The sequence below is a fragment of the Mustelus asterias genome, chromosome 7, assembly GCF_964213995.1.
Source record: "Mustelus asterias chromosome 7, sMusAst1.hap1.1, whole genome shotgun sequence".
Taxonomy (NCBI): domain Eukaryota; kingdom Metazoa; phylum Chordata; class Chondrichthyes; order Carcharhiniformes; family Triakidae; genus Mustelus; species Mustelus asterias.
In genome coordinates this window covers 69,623,399-69,639,421 of record NC_135807.1, presented here as the reverse complement: position 1 = coordinate 69,639,421, position 16,023 = coordinate 69,623,399, and the positions used below count along the sequence as shown (strand labels likewise).

The 16,023-nt window shown below is 42.7% G+C and overlaps 1 protein-coding gene across 4 annotated transcripts in view; it reads left to right on the top strand.

Annotated features, from left to right (window-relative positions):
- tox (thymocyte selection-associated high mobility group box) overlaps nucleotides 1-16,023 on the top strand; it is a 255,159-nt gene that overhangs the window by 161,578 nt on the left and 77,558 nt on the right. The window lies entirely within an intron of this gene.

Sequence of the window (16,023 nt, the reverse complement as noted above, 5' to 3'; positions counted from 1 at the left end):
GATTTGACACCAGCGCTGCCTTTATGGGCCCCAAAGCTGTACTCAACACCCTCTTTGAACTACGCAAAGCTGAGTACACATTGAGCAGTGGGAGGGCCAGAGGCTCCAAGGTCCAAAGAGGGATCTTCTCACCTTTGTGCACCTGAATTTTTTAGTTTTAATTTACCAGAGGGTTAAGGATGAAAGACTGTCTGGGGAGACACGTTGAAAAGGCTTTCCTGGAAAGGGCTGGAGACTGTCTGGGGCTGAGGACAGACTTTCAGGGGCATGTTAAAGGGACTGTCAGGGAAATGAGGCCAGATTGTTGTGGGGCTGTTTAAGATGCTATCCAGGGAATGAGGCCAGTCTCATTCGGGACTCAGCTTGATGCATGCGTCTTGGTTGGGGGAGGCCTCTCTGGGCAGTGACAGGCATTCAGAAAATTGTGTGACGAGCATGGCTTGGGGTGATCGGGAGAGATTGGAATATGCTGGAAGCACTTACAAATTTAAGAAGGACCATTTTCAACTTTGCTCAGTTATGACACAGTTTGAAAGGCAGTCAGAAAAAAATGACATTGGAAGAGTCTCAAGGTGGGTGGGAGGAGTTTAGAACTCCTCTCTTGGGTTGAGTGAAGGAGCACCTTATTAATTATGTGCCCAAGCCATAAAGAACCAGGCTGAGCTGTTTATCTTTTCCAAGGTTCAAATGCCCATTGAAGAAATGCTGCTCTGTGACTAATGCTGTGCATTCCTGCGAGAAGCCATTAAGGTTTTCAGCTAGAGTTAAAGTAAGTGTGAGGGAGGCAAAAAAGGATGGAGGTGAATTTATTCAAGGGACATGGCTGCCATGGTCATGACTGTCGAGGCATAAGGCTTAAATTCTTCCCATTATGCTAAGTTTTCCTCTGGGTGCTCCAGTTTCCTCCCACAGCCTGAAAGACATGCTGGTTAGGTGCATTGGCCATGCTAAATTCCCCCTCAGTGTACCCGGACAGATGCTGGAGTGTGGCGACTAGAGGATTTTCACAGTAACTTCATTGCAGTGTTAATGTAAGCCTACTTGTGACACTAATAAATAAACTTAAACTTAAAGGATATGCCCTCTATGTAGAGAGACTAAGCTCATAGAGGCAAGCTGACAGTTGACTGACAAAGGGCTCTCGCACATGGTTGTAATCATCCTGATGAAAACTCAAAGTCTGCATGCAGATATGTATGAAGGAGAGGAACAAATACCTGTGATCCTCCAGGACATCCTTCACTGAAATGGATGGGTTGAGGATGCCATGTCCAGATGGAGACCAGGCCAAGGGCATTGCAGTGGCGTGCTGGCTCAGAAATGGAGGGAAACCAGTTAAAGGAAAGCCGAATGAAGTTCTCAAATCTGTTTGTTTACAAGTGCAAAGAGGTGTGGAGAATGCAGGCTCTGGGCATCCCTGCCATGTTTATAACTCAAATACCAATGAGGAGAAGAAGGGCCCATTGTCGATTGGCACAAGTCCAAGAGAAGCAGCATCCTGAGCAGCAAGAGGGAATGGGGCCCCAAGGTGTCTTAGAGGCTCCCAAAGAGGTGCAAATGCAACAGAGACCAATGGCCTGACCACGGTATATTGACAATGCTGCTAATGTAGGGCATCCTCTGCCGGTGCCACTGAAGGTAACCGCCGCACTGAATTTTTTTACCAGTGGGTCTGTCCACTGAGGGCCCTTGCGGCATCTCTTAATCAGCGACACACAAATGCTTACAGGTGATGATAGATGCCCTGTTCACCAGAGTTCATCAGTATGTCCAGTTCCACATGGATGCTGAAAGCCAGGTTGCCAGAGCGGTAGGATTCACGGCAATATCTGGCTCCCACAAGTGCAGGGTGTGATCGACTGCACACATGTGGTCTTGAGAGCTCCTAGGTAGCAGCCTGTGAGATCCATCAATCGAAAATGATTTACCACTTTGGACATCCTGCTAATTTGTGATCACAGAAGGCAAATTGTGCATGTTTGTGCTAGGTACCCAGCGAGCCCTCTCAACTCTTACAAGTTGACCTACTCGCAGATGCCACAGATATTTTGAGGGACAGAGCCTCTCACTGGGCAGTCTCCTTTGTGCCAAGATATACCCCCAGATGACATGGTTGATCATGCCTGTTCACCATCCACGTAAATGCTGTTGAAGAGAGATATGATGCTGCACGTTCCACCAGCACCAGGTCCTTGATAGAGCAGACAATAGGCCTCCTTAAAATGCGTTTCTGACATTCAGACTTCTCAGGTGGGGCCCTCCAAAATTCAACGCAGTGTGTGCCCCGGATCATTGCTGTTTGCTGAGCCCTGCACAACTAGCCCTGTAAAGGGGGAATGTGTTACCTGAGGGAATCATGGAGGAGCAGGAAATCTCTTCTGATGAGGCAGACGTCATAGGGGATGGATTTGACAATGGCCAGGATATTGATGAGCCACAGGAAGAGGTCATCACAGGGATAAGATGCATTAGTCAAGCCCGTGACAATTTGATAGCTACAGGATGTCAGGAGGCGTAATGTGCTGACACATGCTCACAATTGATTTTTTTCTCTTGCCTTTGCTGGCTGGAAGACCCCAACACCTGCTTTGTCAGAGTGAACTGTTTCTCCAAAGCTCCATGATTTCTTAGAGATTCAAAAAATATCAATAGTCACCATTTGCCCTAATGTTGGATTCATCCTTGGAATATGCTAAACCACATTTAGCCCTGGCAATACATGGCCGCTGTAGAACTAAACAGCACTCCCTTCTCCCACCACCTTAGGCAACTTTACACGGATTAATATGTGACCTTACAAAATCAGTGTACATGGCGCTTATAAATGACTGGAACTCAAATTTAGGCAGAGATGCGCTCTTGTCATCCTGCCACCTGCTCAATAAGGCCGACCGACCAGACATAACACTCTATCAAGCACAACCAGATGGATGGCTCAACAGGGTGCAGCAGTATGAGAGCATCATATGTCCCCTTGCCAGCACTTCTCAATGCAGATTGATGAGGCTTCTTCTTGCTAATGGCCCCCAATCACTATTCACATGTAATAAAACCAGAAGCTTTGACATCTTGATCATTCAGTTAACTTTCAAGGTTTATTTGCAGTGTCCTCAATGAGAGTGCCTCACTAGGACTATGGTTTGATGAGGTGTAACTACTCCGAACTTTGTAATTGTAAAAAGCCTTTAGAAGTGTCTGTTCTAGATGGCCTTTGCAATAGGGTGATACTTTGAACCCTCCGTTTTAATACACCTGCATTGCGTGCTATGTGGGCCCTGCAGAGGCCTTACAGAGATGGCTGTGCATCACGTTGAGAGCACCACAATCTTTGAGATAGTACAGCACACCAGGCCATTCCTGATACTCTGTCCTGAGCCACTGAACGCCCTGTCATGTAATATTTTCCTATTTGATAAAGTGCTAAGCCTGGGGACAGGGGCTGGGACTACAGCATGTCTTGCTTGATGTTCGACCCCATTTCTTGCTGGTACCTGAAGTAGAGAAAGGGGGAGCGTTAAGAGATGCTAGTCACTCACAATATTAACCCTTCGCTAATAGCGTGCAGTCACAGCGTGGTTAGCATTGTCTAGATGCTGAAATTACTGAAATGAGTGGGCAGCACAAAGTTGGTGCTCTGTCTGCATTTTAATCACTGGGCACAATTTAGCCAGATCTCTTTTCTATTGAATTTAGCCTCCGGTCTCTATTTGATGGTTGTGTTATGCAGTTATTCACAATCTAGTTCCCAGTGAAGCAGTCTACAGGAGAGTTGTCAATTTTTCAGCCTCGCTTGGTTACCTAATTCAAGTGAAAATACCCAAACAGTGAACTTGTCATGTAGCGTGGCAGCCAAATGCTTATCCAGGGCTGGAGTTTGCATTTCATTGTAAGCATGTGTAACAGATCTATCACTACCGTTACTTTTTGTGCCATTTCACTTTGTGACTGTAAACAAATAAGTGATGATCCGAGAGCCCAGATTTTAACTCTCAGCAGCAGACTTGTCTGTGGGGCTGAGGGGAGGAAACCGGTTGATCAGCGCAATGGGGCGGGAGATACAACAACTGGGGGCCCAGTTGAAATGATGGTGCTCAGCAGCCAGGCTAGTGCTTAGGCAGGCGTAGGGAGCAGCCATTGTCAGAGGAAAGGGACAGATGTCTGGGACAGGGCAAGCCCAAAGACTGGCTGTTGATTCCTGCTACTCTTGCTAAACAAGGAAACAAAATAAGATACCCAACCTTTCTGATCCCAGATCTGTTTGTACCAGGTTGATCTGGTGGGGAAGTCATAACAGCTTCGCTGTGCAGGCGTTGGGTTAAAATTGGAGTCAGGCACCAAGCATATCTATATGTGCCTACATATTTTAAAAAAGGATCCTGGCTGCTGCTTTTCTAGGGGTGTTATTGGCTCATCTGCTCAGAAAAGGTTAAAATTCCAATCCATAGGGGGACCGGAAGAGGTGAAACGCTGTTTCCATCTTATCTAAGCTGAAATTGGCGTGACTGAAGTAAAAACTCTTGTTATGTTACATTCTTCGTCAACCTTTTTCTTTACATACACTGAAATGTTTCTATGATGACACTCAACATATAACGATCTAATCAATAAACTGATTTGTTTACACCTGATAAAATTAATTCCTGGGTAAGTCCTCAAAACCAATTTTAACCTAACCATTTGTGAGAAACCGGTCAGGTTAGCAGCGATGAATTGTCATGTTAATTACCTGCTTGGAGCCCCTGGGAACTAACAAGCCCAGGGGTCCATTTTACAAACTAGTGTAACTTTTACTAGTTAGCCTGCTAGGAGAAAATTGACACCATCAGAGACTGCAATCGGTATGTATACTGTTTACTCTGGGATCAGTAGGATTAAAGCTTAGGCCTCCCCTGTTGTGATCTCGCTATCCTGCCCCTGCCCCACTCCAAGAGATATCTTAATAATAAATTTATGGACCACAAAAAAATCCTTCACAAGCTTAATAAAAGCAAATTACTGCAGATGCTGGACCTGAAACCAAAAGAGAAAATGCTGGAAAATATCAGCAGGTCTGGCAGCATCTGTAAGGAGAGAAAAGAGCTGACATTTCAAGTCCAGATGACCCTTTGTCAAGCTTCACTTCTTTAAAAGTACTGTGTAGGTTTCGGATTTGTTTTTGTGGTAATCAAGACTACTGACTTAAATAGAAACCAAAAGATACAGATAAAGAACTGATGAAAGGAGTAAATATGTGAAGTGATATCAAAAGCTGTGTTTTGAAGGGTTTATGTCACTGAGTTGTGGACAATGAAGGGACTTTCTCTATAACAACTTGGAGCTACGTGCAAAAGCCAGTTATTTGATTGGATAGCATCATTTGTATATCTAATCAAATAGAGCCATAGTTCCAATTGGTTAGATATAAGAATCAATTAATCCTAGAATACAACACAGAAGAAAGCCATTGGGCCCATTCTTCCTGTGCCGTCTCTCTGAAAGAGCATTTCATCTAGAAACACTCTCCTTGCCTTCACTCTGTAGTCCTGCATTCTTCCATTTCAGATAATAATCCAAATCCCTCTTGAATGTCTGATTTGAACCACAGTTTCCAGCACATTCTTAGGCAATGTATGCCAGATCCTAACCAATCGCTTTGTGAAAAAAAAATTTTCCGCACGTTGCCATTGCTTCTTTTACCAACTACCTTAATTCTCTGGTTCTTGATCTTCTGCCAATGGGAACAGTTTCTCACTATCACTCCATTCAGATCCCTCATGCTTTTGAATAAGCCGATCAAATCTCCTCTCAACCTTCTCTTCTCCAAGGACAACAGTCTCAATTCCCCTAATCTTTCTACATAACTGAAGTTCCTCATCCCTGAATCATTCTCATGAATCTTTTCTGCACTCCCTCTAATGCTTTCCAATCCTTCTTAAAAGTGTGGTGCCCAGAACTGGCTGCATTCCTTCACTTGATGCTAAACCAGTGTTTTATACAGGTTTAACTTTGCTTTTATACTCTATACCCCTATTAAGAAACCTATGATAATGTATGCTTCGTGAACCACTCTCTCAACCTGCCCTGCCATCTTCAAAGATATATGCACCCAGGTCCCTCTGCTCCTGCATCCCCTTTAGAATTGTACCCTTTATTTTATATTATCTTTCTGCCAAAATCAAACACTTCACACTTCTCTACATTAACTTACATCTGCAACTAGTCCTCCGCTTCCTCCATCCTGTCTATGTCCTTTTGAAATTCTACACAGTTCACAACACCTCCAAGTTTTATATTGTCTGCAAATTTTGAAATTGTGCCCTGTAAATCCGGCTTTCGGTATTTAATATCTATATCAGGGAGAGTAAGGGTTCCTTTGAAACTCCACAATAGACCTTCCTCCAGTCTGAAAAACAACCATGAACCTCTCTGTTTCCTGTCACACAAAATAGTAAGAAGTCTAACAACACCAGGTTAAAGTCCAACAAGCTTTCGGAAAAGGCTGTCCCTTCGTCAGGTGGGTGGGAGTTGACCTGACGAAGGGACAGCCTGTTCCGAAAGCTAGTGGATTTTGCTACCAAATAAACCTGTTGGACTTTAACCTGGTGTTGTTAGACTTCTTATTGTGTTTACCCCAGTCCAACGCCGGCATCTCCACATCATGACTACCATCGACACAAAATAGTCACAGGCAAGAAAAGGATATTCTGCCCAACAAAGTTAAAGTTTATTTATTAGTGTAACAAGTAGACTTACATTAACATTGAAGTTACTGTGAAAATCCCCTAGTCACCATGCTCCAATGCATCTAACCTGAACCGTGGGAGGGAACCAGAGCACCCGGAGGAAACCCACACAGGCATGGGGAGAACGTGCAGACTCCGCACAGACAGTGACCCCAATTCGGGAATTGAACCTGGGTCCCTGGCGCTGTGAGGCAGCAGTGCTAATCACTGTGCCATTGTGCTGCCCCAAACCTCATTGCTCCCGGATCCTCAGTCTTCTATAGTAGTTCCATTTTGCAGAATCTATCCTAAATTTAATAGCAAGCAAATTAGTATGATCTTTAAAGTGAAAGTATACATATTTAAATTACAGAGAATAAAGAATGAAAGTCAAGGAATCTACATAGGAACAGGAGTAGGCCATTCAGTCCCATGAACCTATTCTGCCAAGCAAGTCATACATTTCAATACCGAATTCCTTAATTTGCTGTAATTCGTCACTAATGTTTTATTTCACAACATTATCAATATTAACTCCTGCACGCAGTTGGAAGAACATCAGTGGGTTAAAGAATTAAATACGCTGAATGCATCCCCAGGTCACAAGGAGAGAGGTAAGACACTGGATTGACTCACTTAAATCAACACCCACTGTGCAATTAAGAGCCCAATTTAAAATTTACTGCTGCTGCACGGTTTCTCCAAGGGCTGGGAAACTTGCCAGTGAAGTGGAAGTGGGAGATGCAGGTTTCACAAGACAAGTGTTTCCTCAACATTTATTGCGATTGAGAAGAAGCAAGACCTCAAAGGGTCCTCAAGGAAGCCTCTGGTCTCCCCCAGCATTGATCATCAGCCTCACTAAGCAGCCCCAACTGTCAAACTCACTCCCCCATATTGATCGCAGCTTTTCCTATCAACACCAGCCAACCAGGGCTTCTCTCACTCCCCCTCATGATTCCACACACTATCCCCAAGGGTTCTGGTCTGCCACAGGTGCTATCTCCTGTTTGATGGCCAGGATGTCCTTCTGGTCAAATAAATATGATGAAGTAAAAGGATTAAAATGGAGCTCTGACGAAGAGTCACCTAGATTCAAAATGTTAGCTCTGTTCTCTCCATAGATGCTGTCAGAGCTGCTGAAATTTTCCAGCATTTTCTGTTTTTGTTTATAATACCAATTGAGGTCCTGCTGGGTTCATCAATCATTTTGAACCTTCTCTCCATCCTCTCTGCCATCTGTGTATATCGGGGCCATGATCTCAGTTGTCTAATTTTGTTAGCTTTCTTACGTATTTGAGAAAGTTCTTTTCATATTGCGATCTCAAAATGTGTCAGGAGTTTCAATGGAGAAAAGGTTAGGGTGCTTGCTTGATACTTCTGTCTATCTTGGGGAAAATCACATGATTGCTTTCACTGCCATGCTATGGAGGAATGTAATGTGGGGGGAGAAATAGTTGCAAAAGTAGTGGAAGAATCAAGAAATTACATTGTGTAAAATAGTTTTCGCAATTTTCAGTATGGACTTTGTGTTAACACTGTTGATTGCATTTAGGTGGTGAAATGAGGTTGTCCCAAATATCCAGCAGACAACCTGGACAAACCAAAACCTAAGGAGCGCACTCACAGTTATCATGAGTTTAGATAGACCTGTGATAAAGTGCTGAAGTTACCAGCACTTAAAGCCTCAACAACCATGCAAGGAATTGTCATTGTAAACGTTGTTACACCTCATTGGACTGAAACTAAGCTGAAGTTTCCATAGGTACAAGGCAACGTTTTGTATGGTTTTGCTATCTCAGTATCTAAGCTAGCATGCCTTTCACTTTTTGATGATCACATACATCTCTTGACATTTCTTATAACCACAGTAACTTGTTAGTTTAAACAGAAAATAAATGTAGCAGCACCAGTCATATTCAGACTGATTAAACAAGCTTATTATGCTCAAGAATAAAGAACGTGAATTTGTGTTGCAATTGACCAAATTATTATGACTATTTGATAAGTGGTAATTAATTGCATGAAAAAGATTGTATTTACAGGGCGTTGTGCAAAATGCTGTTTTAGAAACTTTAGTATATACCAATAAATTATACAAAGCATTTACTATTAATAAGGAAAGGGATGGTTGCTACAAAATACTATTATATCTATATGACCATGTATATGTTTATGTATAAAATAAAGGTCACAGTTTGGTTTCCGTTCAGTGCTCAATTAGATGGCCTCAGCCTGAGGCAGTTGCAGGAGCTCTGCAATTCACCCCAACCCCCTGGACTAGGGATGGAAAAAATAGGCAGTGCTGTAGCTCCTACTCGCTACCAAGTAAGCCCTGCTGGAATATCTGGGGAGGACAGTGTCTAGCTCTGTTGTGATACCACCACGCGAGAATAGCTTACTGTCACTCAACAAAAGGAGTTTGGAAAGCAATCACGTTGTTGTCTCTTTTGACTGAAGATAAACATTCTGTAATTAAAGTGCATAAACTCTCTCATGACATATAATTAGTGGAACAATAGATGAAAGGCATGCAGTGATATGTAAACATGGCTAAAATTCTCATTAGGACATCTGTGCTTTCTGTGAACAGTAATACTTATTTTGCTGTGTGGTACAAAGCAGAAGTAATTCCTAAATATACAGCAACACCATATTGTGGACACCAGCTTTAGAATGAACTAAATTTGCTCATTTGGAGCTAGCAATGCCAGTCAAGTTTATTAGAGCTATGTCCCCTTAATACATGCTGTAGCCAAGTTAAAACGCATTGTTACGTTCCTAATTTTATTATAAACTGCACTCATAATGATTTTTAAAAATTCCAACCGGGACTCTTGCTGCATTTTTCAATACTTAGGTTCTGACCATAATTGAGAAAGAGAATACATTTAATTGAAATTGTGAATTTGTTTTGCTCTTTAGAGCTTAATTTCTGAATATCTGTCTGTCTATGAAATCCTAGCCAGTTTATTTCTTTATGTTGCTTATGGCAAGACAGCTGTGGGTTTATTTGCTGGCTTCAAGAGCAGAAAAGGTCAATTTCAATCATGTTTGTAATAGCTCATTTTAGACAACTATGTGCTGCTCTGCTTACAAAACACATTACAGTGAAATATGCAATTACTACAACTCAGTTTCCTGCCACAGAAACATTGCAGCATTATAGCATTACAAAAATAGAATGACATGCATAATGAAAGATTCCAAGATTCACCCAAGGCATTTATTCTCTTCACCTAAATGTTCTCAGTGGTAGCAGAGTATCCATTAAGAGCTACTATGAATTATGGTTACCTAGCAACAGTAGGGAGCTTGTAACAGCAGCCAAGAATGAAATGGATGACTGATAAAATGAATTTTCTCTGTGCATTAGGCTGTTGAAACTGTCTTTTCTTGTGGAACATAAACTGCATTTATTTGTCTCATGCATTTTTTATTAGAAAATTATTTGAGTTCCAGGGGCTTGAATCGTTTTGCTACAGGAGATATTTGATTTTAATGTGTTTTACTAAAACGAGTAATAAAAAGGGGTTGGTGGAAAGTAATGGAAAAACGGAAAGCACTGAACCATTTTCTGTAGTTTTTTCAACAAGAAATGAAAAACACAAATTATACATTTCATGTTTCCTGACTACCTGAATGAAGGTATTGAAACAATTCACACATGGATAGATCTCTTGCTGGTTGGGATATTTAAATTTAATTTTGATAAAGAAACTGGTATTACATGAAGCAATAGGGGGGTTCAAAACAATCTTTGATTGAGAAATAGATATTTTAGTGCAAGATGAAGTTTCAGTGATATTTTATATAGATTTGTTGCTTAATAATTACATATAATGAAAGATAACCAATTCCAGTGCACATAAAGACGGTATTACAGTCATTCTGCAGTTCAGCTCATACATGGATTTTTATACAACCTCCCTGGTTGCGGGGCCTGTATTTTTAAAAACAGTCAAAATAACATATTGTGCATAATTCTCCTCTTCTGTGGCAAAATGTACTAACACATTATTGCTAAATTATTGTAAGTTCTTGGCTGCACACGAGGCAAGCAGAAGAATTTATGCAAGGTTTTGTAATTCACAAACCCAATGAATATTTGAATGCAAGGAGTTTGTAGCTACGCCCAGAGGATGTGAACATGTGCACTGTAAGACAATTAACATGTTTTTCTCAGCCCTTTATTTTGTGCAAAATGTGAATTCTCTAATTATGGTGAACAGAATAAACACTTTGTTCAAACCTTTTTACTCTTGAGGTGAATCAAGGATGTTTGCCTGATTAAATACCAAAAAGATGTATCATTTTGGTTATTTTAAACATACAAGTACTAGCTGCAGCAACACTTTGAAATCTCACCCTTTTCTCAGCTTAAGTAAAACTATTTCCAAATACCAGAAGATGCACTTGTATCGATATCCTTCCCCAGCACCATCCCTCCATTCAGTCATGTGCAAGTTTCTGAGGATTAGGAGTGTTAATAAGACTTGACTTTGACATCTCCCAGATCTTCCCTACTACAATGATTTTGATCACTGCAAAGGTCTTCCCAAATCGCTTCCTTGCAGCCCTTTCTGCTTTCATGCACGAGCCGCTTCTCCTCATTCCTTTGGGGATCAGAATAAGCTCTCCCCAAGTTGTATGCCACTGCATTTATACAAAACATACGAACAAGGAACAGGAGTAAGCCATTCAACCCCACAAACCTGTTCCGCCATTTTATAAGAACATGTCTGATGCTAAACTCAAATCTGCATCCTACCTACCCCCGGCAACCTATCACCCCCTTGCTTACCAAGAATCTAACCACCTCTGCTGAAAAATATTCGAGGGCGAAATCCTCCCAAAAATGCATAGAGTGTTGGCTCAGGCGAGAAAACCAGTGTAAAGCTCACAGGCTGCACCGCTGGCTTTTCTCACCATGTTGAATAGCACTCTGTGACATCTCAAAGTGGAACTGAGATTCACAGAGTTAGCTGGAGGGGTGGGGCCTCAGAAAGCCAGTAATGCCGGGAATCCTGTGATCGAGAGCTCCTCTGCATTGAAATGCCCCCATGGTTCCCGACCTGTCCCACAGCAGTGTCTTCCCCCCCCCCCCCCCACCCCAAATGAGACAACCAAAGCTTCAGTGTTGCTGGTGTTCTGATTGCTGGCAATATCATGAGTTAATTTGGGGGATGGCTCTGGGAAGATTGCAGAGCAAGTCTCACTGCCTGCACATGCAAGCTTGAGATCCACAATGATCTGTGGGCCTTTGGAGCGATTCCAAAGCTTGTAAGAACATCTATCCTCTGATTACTCCCTCTGCCTTTAACTAGCCACATGCCCTTAAGTTTCACGGACATTTAATTTTCTGCACCCATCATTACACTCATCCCTGCACATGCCTAAATTTGCATCTACAGTTGTGAATAATTAAACAAATGGTCTGACATCTGACAACTATTCTGGCGAGATAGGCACCAGTTTATAATCGTTTTTGATATACACCAGTTCATGAAAATAAGTGCGCTTGAATTTCCTTTGACTGGAATACATACATTGCCTGCCAATCTTAAATTATCTGTAGCATGGCAGACTATTATGAGAGTTGATATAAAACTATATAATTTTCTATTGAGAAGAGTTGTTGTTTATTAAGAAACTCACAATTAAGTTTCCTTCTGCATCCCAACTGCAGAAGTAATTAACGTTTGATAAAAGCAAATGAGTAAACTGAGTTGTAGATCCACTTTTAAACCAAATTCACTGACAGTGATCGGGTTTTCAATATGCATTATATATTTCTCTCTCATGACCTTCTACATGCAATTCAATGTATTGATCAGCAGTAAACCACATCACTAAAACTGTGGTAATAACTGCAGCACAATAATAGTTTCAATGCCACTTGCCAATAATACACATTTTGGCACGCTGACTATAAACTGAAACAGAATTTTCTAACTTTTGCAACTCGTTCTGCTGGGAACACAAATTGCCCCAAAACAGCCTAGTAAAAGCAAGAATAATGGGTGGAATTTTCTGGCTGTTCACACCCCCTCGCTGCTGAAAGTGAGGACGGAGAGTTTGGTGCTCAGCCAAATCTCCATTCACTGCAGCAGGACCAGAAAATCCCACCGGTGTGAACTGCCAGAAAATTCCATCCAATATTGTTAAAATTAAATGCTTAATCATTTGATGCAATGCAAAGTCATTTGGTAATTTGAAAACCAGTTCCCTGTTGCTGCCATTTGACCCTGCATTCAAGGCACAACTCAGTTAATACAACACTAGGCTCAGTAGTGTTGGTTCTTTGAGTGTCACAAGTGCCATTCAGAGACCAGAATGGCATCCTATGCATATGCGTGCACCAGTTTAAGTTTATTTATTAGTATCACAAATAGGCTTACATTACTGCAACAAAGTTACTGTGAATTTCCCCTAGTCGCCACACTCCGTTGCCTGTTCGGGTACATTGAGGGAGAATTTAGCATGGCCAATGCACCTAACCAGGACATCCACCTTTCGGACTGTTGGAGGAAACCAAAGCACCCAGAGGAAACTCACGCAGACACAGGGAGAACGTGCAGACTCCGCACAGTCAATGACCCAAGCGAGTAAGCGAACCCAGGTCCCTGGCGCTGTGAGGCAGATGTGCTAACCACTGTGAATCACAGAAGATGCTATTTTGGTGAAGATGTTTGAGTGCGCACAACTAGCATCCGGTGGCAGAATGCTGGGCAGTCTGATCATGATGTCAATCGGTTCACAAAACTCTAGCCAATGTGCTCTCATGATCCTGCACAGTGGAACATGTGTTGAACAGCAGGAAGGACCTTGTGATGGTGCTGCTTAAAGGAATCACCAACTACTTAAAAGTTAATTGATTTATTCTGGCTGTTGCTGCAATGGTCCAAGTGTTTGGTGCTTTTTACAGTTCTTTCAAGTTTCCAAAGTTTGTAGGGAATGGCTTGGCAGGTGCTGAAGGACTTTTTCCTGACTTTTAAGGGTTTTGTGTGAAGATTTTCATCCAAAAATCCAATGTGAACTATACACTACATAGCTTTGACAATACCAAATAGCAGAGTAATAACGCATTTGCTCCCAGGTATGATTACAGTAATAGGCATTCCCCTTTGAATACAGTAGGCTGGAAGAAGAGGAAGTCACTCAGTGCAGGGCATGCTTCTGGAAAATGGAGGGGAGAGAGGGCTCTCAACAAGAGACCATATCCAGCTAGGATATATAGGGAGCAATTCTCTTATCTGAAGCTTAGCAAGGAGTGTGTGAGGGGTCTATGTTTCGGTAAGGATGTCTTCACTGAAATCTGTCACTTGCTGTAGCTACAACTGCAACATCAGAGTAACGCAACATTGGCATTGCCAGTGGCTGTGAAAGTAACCATGGCGATGAACTTTTATGAGTCTGGATCATTCCAAGTTGAAGTTGGAGATATTTGGAGACATCTCACAGTATTTTCACATCTAAGGGACTTTACTGTGGCTATCTAATCAAAGAGAGCTAGGTTAATTAGCCATATCCACAAAGGACCATAGGCATCTCGCCATTGGAGAGAGACTATTGGTTATATATAACTTGAGAGGCACTAGTCCACAAGCATGGGCAAGGCAAGGAGGCAGAGCTCCATAAACTACCACAGCTGTTACAGGGATTGAATTGACGCTGTTGGCACCATTCTGCATCACAGTCTCATTATCCAGCCAACTGAGCCAACCAACCCCCACAAGAGAGCTTCATTCACTCTTGCCAGAGACCAGGAAGCAGAGCAAGAATATCTCTTTGCTGGGATTGCAGGCTTCCCCATGATGCAGGGTCATTGTTTCCAAAGATTGCTTTGCATTTCACCTCTGCAATCTATAGGAACTGAACAGGATTCCACTCCCTCAATTTCCAGCTGGTGTGCGAATCCTACAGGTCAGTGCCCAGTATCCTGGCACGAGTCCTGATGCCTTCATTCTGCAACATTCTGCACTGCCAGCTGCATTTGAACCACCATGACAAACAAAAGAGTTGTTACTGAGCAATAAGGCCTATCTGCGAATGAAGTGACTCATGAATTTGATGCAAAACCCACGTGTATGAGTGCAGCATGTATACAACGACATTCTGCCACACAAAATGTAATAAGGCAGACAATTGGTGTGCTGAAACAGCACTGGTGCTGCCTGCCCCACTTTGGTGGAGCTCTGCGGTGCTTGACAAGGTGGGTGTCAATATTTGTGTTGGTCTGCTGCATACAACACAACTTCAACATGGTGAAGGGTCAACCTTTTTGCCACAGTGAGCAGCAGAGAAGCAAGAGCATGAGGATGAAACAAGGAAGAGGAGAAACAGGAAGGAAGCACATATACAGCTTTTCTCTGCCTGGGATTTCTGTGAAGTTAATTTGAATGCATTAACTGCCGCCCCAAATCCCCATTTACCAACGGTTCTACATTTTACCTGCCCTCTGCCACTGACATGGCTTACTTGGTCACAATGCAAAAGTAAAAGCCACCACAAAATGAACATTTCAACCCAAATTTGTAAATGGTATTATGCTATATTGCACACACATGTAAATCAACCGTTCTTGCTCATTCCTTTAGTACTTGTCCTCCATGTGCCTTTGCCTGTTTTTGAGCTGCTGCACTGGTGGCTGCAGCTTGTCTGGTGCAAGGCTGCTGGCTTTCAGGGTAGAGATTGCGGTTGGCTGTGTGTGAAAGCGGCAACACGTGGATTTGAGGATTGCAGCAGGGTTAAGTGTGTGAATGTGAGGCGGAGTACTGAATATGAGGTATGAGTGTGATTGATAGGTGAATGATGGGGGTGTGGTGCGTTGAGCAGCATGTGAGTCTAATGGTGCAGTTGGTGGAATATGGCATTTTAAGATACATGCACTGACCTTAACCATTCATGTGAGGTCATTGAACTTTTTGTGACACTGCATCCAGATTTTCAGGGCTAGCCTCCTGCCATTGACCTCCGTGGCTATCTACTCCGATGCTTCCAGCTGCTTTTTAGCTGTGTGTCTGGAGGCCGCAGGCCATCCCTTGCAGATACATGATATCTCTCCTCCTCTCCACCTCCTCCACCCCCAAGATCTCCAGTGCTGTGTCTGAAAACCTTGGAGTCTGATTTCTCCATTTCTCACTGTTTTACAGAGCAGGGCCACTTCTGAACATTTTTCAATCACAACGAACCTCCACATTAACTGGTGCGAAGAAGTTAGGATTTTGGGCCCCTTGCTTTTGTGTGCAGCCAATGAGCAGCGTGGTTAGTGCAAGATGCACACAGAAACCGTTTGAATGTGAAAACGCCACCATGTTAACAA